This window comes from Haliotis rubra, unplaced genomic scaffold, assembly GCF_003918875.1.
Source record: "Haliotis rubra isolate DU_JTF1 unplaced genomic scaffold, ASM391887v1 Scf83, whole genome shotgun sequence".
In the NCBI taxonomy this organism is placed as follows: Eukaryota; Metazoa; Mollusca; class Gastropoda; order Lepetellida; family Haliotidae; genus Haliotis; species Haliotis rubra.
The window spans coordinates 1,525,001-1,540,012 of record NW_025767557.1 but is presented as its reverse complement, the minus strand read 5'-3'; the positions used below and the strand labels follow the sequence as shown (position 1 = coordinate 1,540,012).

At 37.5% G+C, this 15,012-nt stretch overlaps 1 protein-coding gene across 1 annotated transcript in view; it reads left to right on the top strand.

Moving 5' to 3' along the window:
* The first annotated feature begins 526 nt into the window (after nt 1-526).
* LOC124262295 (tetraspanin-8-like) overlaps nt 527-15,012 on the top strand; it is a 66,490-nt gene continuing 52,004 nt past the window's right edge. Inside the window, exons 1-2 of the mRNA XM_046696783.1 lie at nt 527-813; nt 11,939-11,988. The gene's annotated coding sequence lies outside the window, so the exon portion shown is untranslated. The remainder of the gene's footprint in view (nt 814-11,938; nt 11,989-15,012) is intronic.

Sequence of the window (15,012 nt, the reverse complement as noted above, 5' to 3'; positions counted from 1 at the left end):
ACGGGTGAAAACAAGTAGATATTTTAACGTAATTTGTTTTGACGAGGCCGGGGATCAATTCACCGATTTTCTGCTTCCCAGACAGATGCTGTGTCCCCTCGAGATAGTATAATAGATATGATTCATGCGAGATCCGCAAAGCATGTCCGCCCGGAAGTGTACAGATCAAAGATACCAAATAAGATGGGCAATGTCAAAGTAGGTGAATCATCCAAAGTGTTAAAGATAATGTTCGACTTTGCTGTGCATCTGTGCGCACACACACACACAAGCACGACGCACACATGTTCCTACACGTCCATGTCCACACCCACCCACCCAACATACAAGGAGCGAACTATACGTAAATAAAATATGATTTTAAAATGTTAAAACACCACCAACAACAAATTGCGTAAAAAATATATAAAAAATTCCCCTATCAAAAACTCCTTACATCGATGATACCGTTCCTCAGTAGCATATTTACAAGTAAGGTGTAGTTACTGCACTGTCGGGAGTTTCAGTACGCACGTTCCGCGCGTGCAATATATCTCCAACACCATGGACATCGACGTTGTAACGCGGAAGATGGTGGGCACATGACTCTCCTGCGTGATTACTGCAGGAAACGGGAACTGTCGGCTTATGGTGATGATTGAAGTACATTGGCGACGTATCGGAAACGGGATATGACGCTCTGCGGCACTTCGTTGTGAAATTTGGGAGATGTGTTCTTCAATGATTTAATGACTGTTTGTGTGCGAGGATTTCTTCTGCAACAGTTGTGGACGTTCTTCTAATCAGATTCGGATTTTCTCTTGAATTGAAAAGGTATTGTTTATATTTATGAAATGTTATTACAACACCCAGGTAAAAGCAGTGGTCATGGTGTTCCTTACTGAAGGTCCGTTCATAGTTTATGGCAAGGAGGGGTGATTATGATTTTTATGTAGAAGCATGTACAATATAAAAGACAGCCCGAAAATTTGCCTACAAAGTAAAGTGACACCCCCTCCCCAACATGTCATGTACAAAATTGATGCCCCCCCTACCTTCCCAGAACAAAATGGGTGGAAACACCCCCCACCCTACCCCCTTTAAAATCATCATCAAAATCCCACAAGCCATAAACTATGACTGGTCCCTAAAATACATACACCATGTTCATCACTATGAAGGCCGAGGGTTGGATTCCCTTGGGGTACAATGTCATGAATGTGTGAAGCCCATTTCTGGTGTCCCCCACTGTGATATTACTGGAATACTGCTAAAAGTGGACTAAAACAAAACTAACTCACCCATCTGTGATTAGTGTGACGTCAGTGAAATTCCCAAATTCCCACTATCTGATAGATTAATCCAGTTATATAATACTAGCAGACACATGAATTTCTGGGTAAACCCTCCAATATACACTTCACTTTATGATGTTGAAAATATATCATGCTTTGTAAAGTATACATAATTTTAACTGTTTGTTTGTCAAAACCTTGAATTTAGAAAGAAATGATTTTCTGAATAATCTTTCTCATTTGTATTTAACTCATGAAGAACTAGGTTAGAATGACCCTTCAGTAACCCATGCTTGTCGTAAGAGGCGAGGGTGGTCAGGCTCGCTGACTTGGTTGACACATGTCATCGGTTCCCAATTGCACAGATCGATGCTCATGCTGTTGATCACTGGATTGTCTGGTCCAGACTCGATTATTTACAGACCGCTGCCATATAGCTGGAATATTGCTGAGTGCAGCGTAAAACTAAACTCACTCACTCACTAGGTTAGAATTGGTCTTCAGCTACCCCTACCTGTTGTAAGAGTGAGCGAGTGAGTTAATTTTACCGACACTCGGCAATATTACACTCACCTTTGGCTAGGGATAATCTTAAATTAATGTATGTGTAGACACAATGAGCTGAACAAAGGGGACAGCATGGCAGTGATGAGTAGTGAAGACTCCTCCTAAAACACCTCAAAATCAGTTTCTAAATAAATGGAATTTGCTGTCCCTGACCAATGAGGATCATGATTGAAGATTAAATCATTTTTATTAAAGGATCAAGTAATCTGACTGTTGAAACAATTTGAATCACATATTTAACATGTTTAATAAAACAACTTTGTTAGTCTACAAACTCAGCCTTCACGATGTGGCTTATTCCAGCAGTTAGTTGTTACCTTGATTACGAAAAGGCTTGTCTTAGCACAATACATGGCTCTAAATATAAGTATTAAACCTAGTTTAAACCAAGGCACAAGACTAGGAGGCTGTCACTCATTAAAGCAATTGATTGATGCAGCCTGTTGGGCCTTGTCATCTAGGGTCATGCAGTTCTCTGAATTGTGTCTCTTGTGTCCCCAGTAACCTATTTCCATGGGTTCAAATCCTGTTTCGCTTCAATTCTTGGTGTGTCACAACCAAACTCATACTCATGGTTTAATCAGAGTGGTAAATGCCTGTAATCAGAGTGGTAAATGCCTGTAATCAGAGTGGTAAATGCCTGTAATCAGAGTGGTAAATGCCTGTAATCAGAGTGGTAAATGCCTGTAATCAGAGTGGTAAATGCCTGCAATCAGCATCTCTTGGCACCTTCTTACTCTCAGTGCTAACATGTCATGATATGGCATTAAATCCAACTCACTCACTCACTCACTCACTCACTCACTCACTCACTCACTCACTCACTCACTCACTCACTCACTCACTCACTCACTCACTCACACTCCTCACTCACTCACTCACTCACTCACTCACTCACTCACTCACTCACCACTCACTCACACTCCACTCACTCACTCACTCTCCACCACTCACTCACTCACTCACTCACTCACTCACTCACTCACTCACTCACTCACTCACTCACTCACTCACTCACTCACTCACTCACTCTCCTCTAGATGATAGGTTCCGTTGATGAAAACTTCTCTGATTCTCTGGAGATAACTTCTTCTTTTTGAAGCTAACCTAACCTTAGCTCAACCAACTCCATAGTGATAACTTATATTTGGAAATCTTACTTAAATAATTTCAAACAAAAGCAGTTATGAAGTATTCTATATTTATGAGGCTATGCTGAACGCCCAATTTTTCCAATTCTTCATGATGCTTGTTGTAAAAAATATTTAAATCTCAGCAAATAAGAAATTCCGAAGATTTATATGTGTCTTTGCAAAAACATTTAAATAAGAAGCATTACTCAAGCACATTTGACATGGTCTTTGTATCATGTATATTGTCACAGTAATTCAGAAATAGTTTCCAATGTTTGAATTGGTCTATTGTTCTGAAATTCCTTAATATACAAGACAGTTGTCACAAGGTCTATGTATTGGCAAAGTGAGTTAGTGAGCGAGTTTGGTTTGTATCCATTGTACCCATGTGGGACATCGAACATGGGCCTTCTGTGTGACAAGATTACACTTTAACCACAAGGCCACCATCCTGCCTCTAAAATTTTGAATCCATCAGCCCAGAATTAAACCACAGAAATAATAGCAAGACTATTACCCAATACACAGAAACACAAAAAAAAATTTCAAATATTGTTTGAAAAGCATATTGTGGTATTCTGGTAATACTGTGCAGTCCTAGCTGTCACTGTGCATGTTTGTGCCTTACGAAAACATAGCATTAAAGTATGAAATTATTCTTTTCAAGCCCACTCTAATTTTATTTCCTGTTTTACGGATCCGCTGGTCGTATTATTTTACGAATAAGAACAAAATAAACATTCATTTTCCACGCTCAAAAATAAAATCTGAATATTTATATTGGCCAAAACCGTAAACGTACAAGGAAATATTATTTAGATTGCTTTTTGCATCATATACACTTCATAAATTGCCAAAAGTAAAATATTTGAAGGATTTAAAAGGAATATTACTTTGACTGGTGATTTTTTTTCCCTCCTGCCTTTAGGTTGTCCGTGGACAAAAGACCGTAAAACAAGACATAAAATTGGCCTGGCCTAATAAATTATATAAATCATGTAAAAATTAATTGCAATAAAGTTTACTGTTGATTGAGGAGACATTGACATTGTCCAAGTTAATCTGATACAAACTATTCTCCCTCCTGATACTATTCCAAACTTTATTGAATGTGTCCACTTCCAACACTACAAAAAAATAACTTTCATCTTATAAAAACAATGTAAAACATTATCTATCTTATCCAGAATCAACATCTCCTCTCAGTTCCCCACGTTCGTCTCAAACACTTTGGCCATAGGTCATTCAAATTTGCAGCACCAACCCTATGGAACAGTCTTCCTACTCCCATAAAAAATGCTTCATCCCTAGAAGCATTCAAATCGGGACTCAAAACCTTCCTCTTCAAAAAAGTCTACAACCTATAAGACCCGTGAAGATCCGGGGTAGAATAGGTCTTCAGCAACCCATGTGCTTGCCATAAAAAGGCGACTATCTTGTCGTAAGAGGCGACTAACGGGATCGGGTGGTCAGTTTCGCTGACTTGGTTGACACATGTCATCGGTTCCCAATTGCGCAGATCGATGCTCATGCTGTTGATCACTGGATTGTCTGGTCCAGACTTGATTATTTACAGACCGCCGCCATATAGCTGGAATATTGCTGAGTGCGGCGTAAAACTAAACTCACTCACTCACTCACTCTACAACCTATAACTGCGAAATATTCTCATGGTCATTTTGACGAATTGTCATTTCTTCCTCTTGAACTCTAGTGACTCTTTTATATATGTAGCTCTTTGAGCATGCTCTGGATGGACTATGGCGCTTAAGAAATATCCATTTATTATTATTATTACATTGGCCCTGTTTGTTCAAAGTAATACAGATGTTTATGACACAGGGTGGTATAAATGTTATAACGTAGCACCTGCCTTGTTGCAGCGGTTCTTGTTGGCGCTCTCCCCAAGTGTTATGACATAACACAATAGCCCAGCCATACATCAATGTGCATCTCATTGCAAACAGATGCAGAACACTGAACTCATCTTGCTATTTTCACAATGAAGGTAATCTTAGTAAATACAATTGCCATGGCAACAGTTTTGGCAAGTACATGAACTAGGGGACAGTGTAAGGGGATCTAGCTAGACCTAGTTAGGGTACATTCCATGTTTATATGGCTGTGGGTGGAATCTCATGAAAGTATGATATAATGTGATGGTAGGACATGCTAAGATTGACTACAGTGCTGATCAGAAATAAGTGACATTATCTGTGTGTTCTGAGGGTAGTGATAGGGATCTAGCTAGACCTAGTTAGGGTACATTCCATGTTGATATGGCTGTGGGTGGAATCTCATGAAAGTATGATATAATATGATGGTAGGACATGCCAAGATTGGCTACAGTACTGATCAGAGATAAGTGACATTATCTGCGTGTTCTGAGGGTTGTGATAGGGATCCAGCTAGACTTAGTTAGGGTACATTCCATGTTTATATGACTGTGGGTGGAATCTCATGAAAGTATGATATAATATGATGGTAGGACATGCCAAGATTGGCTACAGTACTGATCAGAGATAAGTGACATTAACATGCTTCTACTCAATCAGCTGTGTATTGTCATTCCAAGGGTCTGAGTGAAATATCTCACCTACCTCCTAATTGTTCTAAGAACAGACAGGGGTATCGGTCAGTGTGCTAAATAGCCACTGACCTGCTAGCCTGTGGCTAGTAAAAATCCAGTCAGGCCAGTAAATCTCCCCAGTCACTGGCCCGACTGGGTAGTGAATTTTCATGGGGTCATTTTGTAAATATATCACTCTCTCCGACTTGTAAAGTCATAATACACTTTGAAATCATGCAAGATTATGGCCTGATAAAAATGTTCATCATATTAACATATTAATGATGAAACCCTGTCATGCCAACAATATCTTATTTTCATCTATTTTTATATTCTTTTGCTCAATTTCTACATTCAAATTTCGGGCTAGTGAATTATTTTGTGGGCTAGTAACTTTCAGGCAAATATGGAAACTATTTCACACACTGGCCCATTGTTTATGGTGTCATAATTCAGTCTTAAGAGTTGCTTCCCTTGGGCACACCAAAACCCTGTGGTCAAGAGTCAAAATCCTTGTTTAATACATGTTTTGGTTAGTCGGTATCAGGCTTGTTGGTTAAACCAAAGTGATATACCTGACATTTGCATCATATTGGTCTTTCTTGCTTCCCTCTTTCCTCATCAAGCTGACCACCCTGAAAGATACTGCTCACTCACTCACTCTCTAGACTTTCCATAGTATTGTAGACTTGCTTGAGGGTTTTTCAGATGTTGTTTCAGGGTCTGTATAAGAGTGAGTGAGTGTTCTATTCTAGCAATATTGCAGCAATATCACGACGGGGACACTAGAAATTGGCTCTACACATTGTAGCCATGTGGGGAATCGAACCTGGATCTTCGGCATAACGAGTGAATGCTTTAATTGCTGGGCTACCTCTCTGCCCCCTGAAATAGAGACAAGGCCTCTTGTGATACAGCGGATCTATCACAGAATGAGGCAATGCACACTCCCTTATATTGAACAATGATTTAAGACTATGGACCAGTTTTGTGCTGAATGTGATCAGACTAGCTATGTTACAGCTGTTTTTGTTGTTGTTCCTGTCAAGTTTATATATGCCTATGCCAGACATTATGAAAAGGCAGGAATATATGCTATAAACGATTTGGTAGGCAACATGTGAACAGTTAAAAAATATGTATAACTGCAAAACAAACATGAAATGAATGCCCATCAAACAATTTGCAAAGCAAACATTTTAGAATATGCAGGAATTTCAAAAACAGTTAAAAAAATTGTATCTTAACAAATACCACACTAAATAAAAAATCCTGCGTACCTTTTATTCTTTACCTTTTACAAGATCTAGTAAACCCACGTAGAGGATTCAGAATATTTTATGATGCACTACAGACAACTGGAACTCAAAATAGAGAAGTAAATGGGATTCAGAAGTAATCTGATAATGATTGGAGATATGTCTATAAAATACCTTTCAGGGTGCGTGTTAATGTCAAACATCAGTGGTTTCAATACAGTGTTATATTCACAGGTGTCTATCAACTAACAAATTGCTATAAAAAATGAAACTGATTGAAACCAATGCTTGTACTTTCTGTAAAACAAGTGTCGAAACCATAATTGACATATTCTATGAAGGTGAAATTGTCAAAGAGATTTGGAATAATGTTCTTGCATGGATTCAACATAAAACAGGCACTCTTTTTCACTTTGATAAAAAGGGTGTTATTTGGATACCCTGAGAAAAGAAATGATGTGCTCAATCGCATCATTATAATCACAAAATACAATATTTTCAAATCAAGACTAGCAAATAGACATCCTAACATTTCACATATCAAAAAAGATGTCCAAATGTCTTGACATAGTGGACTATTCACTGTATGTTGTGAATGAGGCAAGTCTAAATTTTCTTATGTTCTGAATATCTGGTCTCCCTGGGGCTCCTTTCAATTTAAATGTGTTCGTTTGTTACTGTCAAAATTATATATATTCAGAGACTAAGCATTAGTCTATTTGACTTTGTACGAAAAAAGGGTGAAATAAAAAAAAAAGTCTATATATAACAACTTTAAGTTATTGTAATAATCAATTTTACTTTTCTCTGGAATATATTTTTGAATTGCATGGCTGATTAGCTACAGCTATATGATAGAGTTAGGTGGTGCATAAAGTTTTCTGAGTAGAGTAAAATTCATTTACAATAATCATACTCACAACAAATAAACAAATATAAAAAACTGTTTTTGGTCTTGGCCTGTAACAAATAGGGCTGCGCAGCGCAATATAACCGGTTTACCGGTTCAGACATGAAAACGATACGTATTGCGATACGCTGATCGAAAACCGGTATTTTGACATGCATTCGGAAAACTTCGTAACACTCGGAAATCTTCGGATATTTCCGTTTTTTTAATTGTTCTTTTCCCTGTTTCATTAGTGCCAAATGTTACTTACATTTTTATTTTGTCATGATTAAAAGTTTTGATAAAAGGTTTATCAATCATAGTGATTTTGTTGTGTTTTTGCTATAAAATCAAGCATTAACTCGTTATAAGTAGTTTTTGTTAAAAAAATAATCCTTGCAATATATTGCAATACATATCGCAATATATGCTTCCGCATCGCAATATATCACAATATGAAAATTCTCTGCAATACCCACCCCTAGTAACAAACTAGTTACAGTGAACTAAAAGTAGTTCTTATCACTGTAGTGTACAGTAGTATATAGTTGAGGGGTAGTTATTTTTGCTGCAGCCTGTATGCAGCTTGACATTCTGTTGCAACAGCTACCATAGTAAGGGAAGACCTGCCAAATAGTTTGTGTGTGTAGCGTAGATATTATCACAGCATACTATCATATTACATACTGCATGCAAGGTAAGCCATGTTGTCTTGTCCTTTCAGATAGTCACCTTTTGTTTCCCCTTTGTCATCTTTTGTGTTTAAGTTGATGAAATTGAAATGATCACTGGCCTGCTTGTAAGAGACTCAAGACATGTCTCTACATATAAGTGGTCTTGTATCCTATTGTGGAGATACACAGTCACCACTGAGCATCAGGAAGTCAAGGCACACTGTTGCAGATGATGCAACTGATGTGCATGTCAGAATCCTTATTTGACAGACCGTGAAATTTAAGAGCTACGGAAACCTTATTAACCAAGAATGTCGACTAATTCCAGTGGTGATAACATCTAGCAGTTCCCTCCCAAATGTTTGAAATTCTACAGCTCCACGTAACCTTTAACAATAACAAGACTGATATAGGCTTCTGCTAATATCCATTCTTGGAATCGTGCATTCTGATTGGTTTGCCATAGGTTCCAGATCTGAGAACAATGGTATTGTTGATGACTGTATTACAGCTTAAAGGTCACTTGCAACCAAAAAATCAAACATAATTAAAACACACCCAATTATCACTTATTCATGACATATAATATACATTGCTGGTTATGAAAAAACATAGAAACAAAATTATAAGCGTACAATTGCAAATCAAAAGTGCAATATTTTGTACTTGGGTTTACTTCCCTAGAAACGAAGCAGCCGGGATACCGAACCCAGTCAGAGCGGGTGGGTGTGCACTCAAGTGTAACTGCTGGTTCATTTGCAGGTACCCTCATGGCTCATTGCGTGTGTATATATAGAGATGCTGGATTTTGTAAATACATGCTCATTTTTTGTGTATAACATTTTGCAATCAACAGACATCATAACATGCCATGTGTACAAGTATCACACCTTGTAATTACATAATGTGACAGAGACCGAACTCAGGGCATAAATCAATGCATTTTGTTTATGGTTTATAGCCTGATAGGTGTTAAGTTCAAATTGCATGTGGTCAGTGATTGAAGTTGTGCATTGAATATTGTCATTAGCAGACAGGCAGGCAGACACATAGGTGTCAAGAAAACAGACATTGAGTTTTGTCTGTGACAACAACGTATCTATATCACAGTTAGAAATTCTGTCAACGCTAAATAATGACATTGCTTTTAAGTATCTAACTGAAAAAGTGACAGGGTAAGAAGAACGTGTGGTGAAATAGACAAATGAAATTATATAAACAGTTAAATCGGTAATCTACTGTCATAACATATAAAAAGCTCGCGCCTGTGAAATATCAACAAAACATTAGAAAAATAGCTCACACCAAAGCCTTCACTGAGTATTGACTGGACAACCCGCTTACAAGCTGCGCGAACCTATTTCAATGCGCATGTGCTATGAGTGCAGCCCAGCTCAGCTGTTGAAACCACTTTTTAGTGAATCGTTTGAACTCCGATTTTGTGCGGGTTTTTCATTGCGTTATTTTTCAACTTTATAAGTTGAATTTGCATTTTTTATGATTTGTTTTGGTAAGTCCATACCGAAAGGTATCAGAATCTGCAAAGTTGTGTTTTACGTTGCATGTGACCTTTAATAAGACAAATTTATTCAATAGCATTTTCTTGATATTGTATTACATAAAATCATTATAGAATTGTTGTTCTGGAAACTTTATATGATAATGTACATGCTACATAAAATCAGGTGGAGATAATGGTTTATCACTTTTTTAAAAATCAAATATGGTTTATTTTAGCATAAAAGCTTAGAAAACCAAATTAATGTACAGGATCCCGATCCACTACGCCATTCGTAAGCCTATGGTAACAAGAGTTACGACAGGTCTTAATGTTATGAACGCTTTGTTGATTGGGACCCATGTTTACAAAACGGATATTATGGTTTTGATGTATAATGAAGATTATGGACAACAACTTCTTGTTTATTGTATAATGTTGTTATCTATAAATTGGTAATCTTTGTTATTGACTCACCAACTTCTATAATGCTGATGATACACTTATGATTGATGTATAACATTTAACTTTCAGTGTTGCTATTTGTTCAATAATCAGCTGTTAAACCTCACAGACTTCACTTGACCTCAGTTGACCTCTCCTCACCTTCCTGACCTAAACTGCTCTTACCTCACCTGAACCCGTGAAGGTCCGGGTTAGAATGAACCTTCAGTAACCCATGCTTGTTGTTAGAGGCGACTAACGGGATCGGGTGGTCAGGCTCGCTGGCTTGGTTGACACATGTCATCGTTTCCCACTTGTGCAGATTGATGATCATGCTGTTGATCACTGGATTGTCTGGTCCAGACTCGATTATTTACAGACCGCTGCCATATAGCTGGAATATTGCTGAGTGGGGCGTAAAACTAAACTCACTCACCTCACCTCACCTCACCTCACCTCACCTCACCTCACCTCACCTCACCTCACCTCACCTCACCTCACCTCACCATCTCACCTCACCTGCATACAGTAAATATGTCATAACACGTTGCATTTCTAACCCCTTAGTGGTAATTATGAAAACAAATTATAACAGAAGACCCAAATGAATTCCACTCTGAGGACATGAAAAGTTATTCCAACCATGATATGAAATCTTATCATACTAGGGCCGAGCAGATGGTTGACAAGTCTTTGATGTAAATAATGAACTCAATAAGACAACAAATTGGCTTGTTTAAGTAATTAATTTTCCATGTGAGATGTTTGATGTGAGACTAAACAGATGTATTTACAAGCAGTTTGTGATACAGAGAAAGTGTTCTAACACAAATAGCCTGCCCTTTACAACAACTTGTAATCGGAGACATTTCTCGGAGGACTTAGTGGGCAATTCATCACCACAGGCATATGACCATCTCTTGACTTGGCAAATAAACTCGTCTCTAAAAACAGCCTCTCGAATTGCCAAGTGTAGGGTACAGCAATCAGCCTGCATCAATGTTGTAGTTTCTCTGTTTTCTGTTGAGAGGTAACGGAAAGCTAAGCTTTGTTTTATTTTGGGTGTTCAGAAGAGCATAGCTCAACAGAATCTGGTTTGAGAGGCAAGCCGTCAGGTGGTGTGTTGTCAGACAATGACATATTGCACGCGCTCAGTACACTGGTAGGCGAGTGAGGTGTATATGCCTCTGTATACCACGCCAGTGAGTAGCTACGGAAACTGGTTATCATAGATTCTCTATCACTGTCTTCCAACAGCAAACTCTACACACCAGCTGGTCTGGAAACACAAAACTAGGAATTATTCCAAAAAGGTAACCATTTGTTTGTATTTTACAAATGTTGGTGTATATTTTGGTGAGGCGTCAAAACAGCATGAGGATTGTTGGTTGTGAGTTCAATGTGCTGAGGAAACTATTAAGCCTGGGAAAAGTGATAAAACTATATTGAGTTTCATGGCAGCTATTTTTTCTGTTAGTATTTATTTTACAGTGATATGCCTGACTTCCTCGGCAATTTATTTTCTTCAAACTGAGGGTTAAAGAAGAATTTATGAATAGAAGAAGCAGCTGAATTGTGGGTACTGGTTATCAAGAGTTCCAGTGTCTGAGACTTTGCTATTTGTATTCCAGAAGCGCTGGTGGTGTACTGACGGATTCAGCAGACCTGATTGTCTTTACAGGTAGGATAAACATACAATATCACATAGGAATGATGTGTCGGTATATTGTTCAAATCGCTGACTTTTATTATTTATTGACATTTATTGACATTTATTGAAGGTCGAACACATACAACATAGGAATGACATTACAGTATTATATATGTTGCTGTTTGTGTTGTTTATTTGAGTTTCTTTAAGCTTACTTCAGGTTACTGTTCCAAAGAATATGACTTTCAAATATGAAGAGAGGATATTTCATATTTGAAAGCCATATTCTTTGGAATATATATCTCAAGATGGTTTTCGAATTTCATTGAAATTTCTGTTAGCTTCCTCCATTCAGGTAGGTGTCTTAAAAATGATCTATCATGGAGTGATTTTGTTCTTTCTTAAATTTGGTTTAAGCTTCCCCCAATTATCTTTTTTCTGAATGATTGGGGAATATATTGTGTATTAGGGATAGGTATTGTTTTTTTATTGAAAATTATTCAAATACATAGAATATTCTTAAAACATCTCACAGAAATGATGTGTTTTTGTAATTGAATATAGGATTGTTTGTTTTGTATCTTTATTGATGGTTATTTAAGGGTGCCTTTTATGAGCTTGGATTTCATTTTAGTATTATTACGAATATGTGATGGTTATGTTTATCTATATACAGACTTTCTTCTATATCTTCCGGGCTTGTGGGGCGGTGGGGTAGCCTAATGGTTAAAGCGTTGGCTCGTCACGCCGAAGACCCGGGTTCGAATCCCCACATGGGCACAATGTGTGAAGCCCATTTCTGGTGTCCCCCGCCGTGATGTTGCTGGAATATTGCTAAAAGCGGCGTAAAACCAAATTCAGTCAGTCAGTCCGGGCTTGTATTTTGGTAAACATACACTATAGAGACGTGGAAGATGTTGGAGTTGATTGATACAGAACCTGAAACAGTAAGACTATTATGATGTAGTTTATATTTCTGAAATCAGATTTTAATCAAATATATTTGTCAGTTTCTCTAATATGATCTGAAATTCAGAAAATAGATATTTGTAAGAATGATACAAAATTGCCACCATTTTCTACAAATGTACAAGTTTGGCATGGTTTATTTTGTTAATAACGAAAAAAAAAATAGTGGTAAATGAAACGATGTAATTTGTAATGTTTACTCAGTAGTGAAATAAGAACTATTCTTAATTCTGAAACTTTAAGATTTCATTTTAAAATAAATTTATTTATTATGTATTTGTGAAGCTTATGAGTTATTATGACAGCTAGGTGACAAAACAGAAATACTGAGATTGGTAGCAAACCCCATGTTTCCTTATACTTGGTCGTTTCTAAAAATATTACTGCACTTGACACAATGAGCATGGGAAGCACTTACGTAAGTTCAAAGGCAAAGAAGTACGTCTGAGCACATGGCCAGGGAAGGCGTACTATCAGGATTAGTTGTTTTATGACGAAAGACATCTTTCCACCAGAGGATATATTTTTACTGATGAAGTTATTATTTTTTAAAAATACAAAATTTAATGTACTGAAATTTTGAATTTGAGAAATATGTTTCATCTTTAGATGACTTGAACCTTCCCCAACTTGTTTCTTAAACCTTCCCCAATGTTTGTAGTTTTAAATATTGGAGACCTTCCTCTAAACAGGATAGATGTTACATCACATAGCTCAAGCGTCATAATGCTTAGTGTATATTATTAAACCCCATAGTGAACACCATCATATCCCAAACATACCATCATATCCCAAACATATCATCATGTCCCATACTGTACATCATTGTATCCCACAGCATGTCATCATATCCCATAGTGTAATGCATCATATCCCACAGTGTACATCATCATATCCCACAGTGTACATCATTGTATCCCACAGCATGTCATCATATCCCACAGTGTACATCATCATATCCCACAGCATGTCATAATATCCCACAGTGTACATCATCATATCCCACAGCATGTTATCATATCCCACAGTGTACCTCATCATATCCCACAGCATGTTATCATATCCCATAGTGTATGTCATCATATCCCACAGCATGTCATAATATCCAGTAGTGTATGTCATCATATCCCACAGCATGTCATCATATCCCACAGTGTACATCATCATATCCCACAGTGTACATCATCATATCCCACAGCATGTTATCATATCCAACAGTGTACCTCATCATATCCCACAGCATGTTATCATATCCAATAGTGTATGTCATCATATCCCACAGCATGTCATAATATCCCATAGTGCATGTCATCATATCCCACAGCATGTCATCATATCCCACAGTGTACATCATCGTATCCCACAGTGTACATCATCATATCCCACAGTGTACCTCATCATATCCCACAGCATGTTATCATATCCCATAGTGTATATAATCATATCCCACAGCATGTTATCATATCCCACAGTGTACCTCATCATATCCCACAGCATGTTATCATATCCCATAGTGTATGTCATCATATCCCAAAGCTTGTCATCATATCTCATTGTGTATGTCATCATATCCCTCAGCATGTCATCATATCTCATAGTGTATGTCATCGTATCCCACAGCTTGTCATCATATCTCATTGTGTATGTCATCATATCTTATTGTGTATGTATCATCATGTCGCATAGTGTATGTCATCACATCCAACAGCATATCATCATATACCATAGAGTGTCATCATATACTATGGTGAATATCATCATGTTTCTTAACATGTCATCATATCCCAAAGTGCATATAATTATTTCCGCAAGTGTACATCTTCATATCAAATAGTGTGTCATCATATCCCCTAGAGTATAATTATGATTATGTCACATAGTGTATATCATGATATACTCTACTGTATATAATCATATCCCATAGTGTATATCATTATACTGTATATCATAGTCTACCCATGTATTGTCATATCCAATTGTGTGCACCAATGATTAACAGTAACTGGTTTCTCCAATGACAAATCTGAAGTGAGTGAGTATGGTTTTATGCCCCTTTTAGCAATATTCAAGCCATGTCATGGAGGG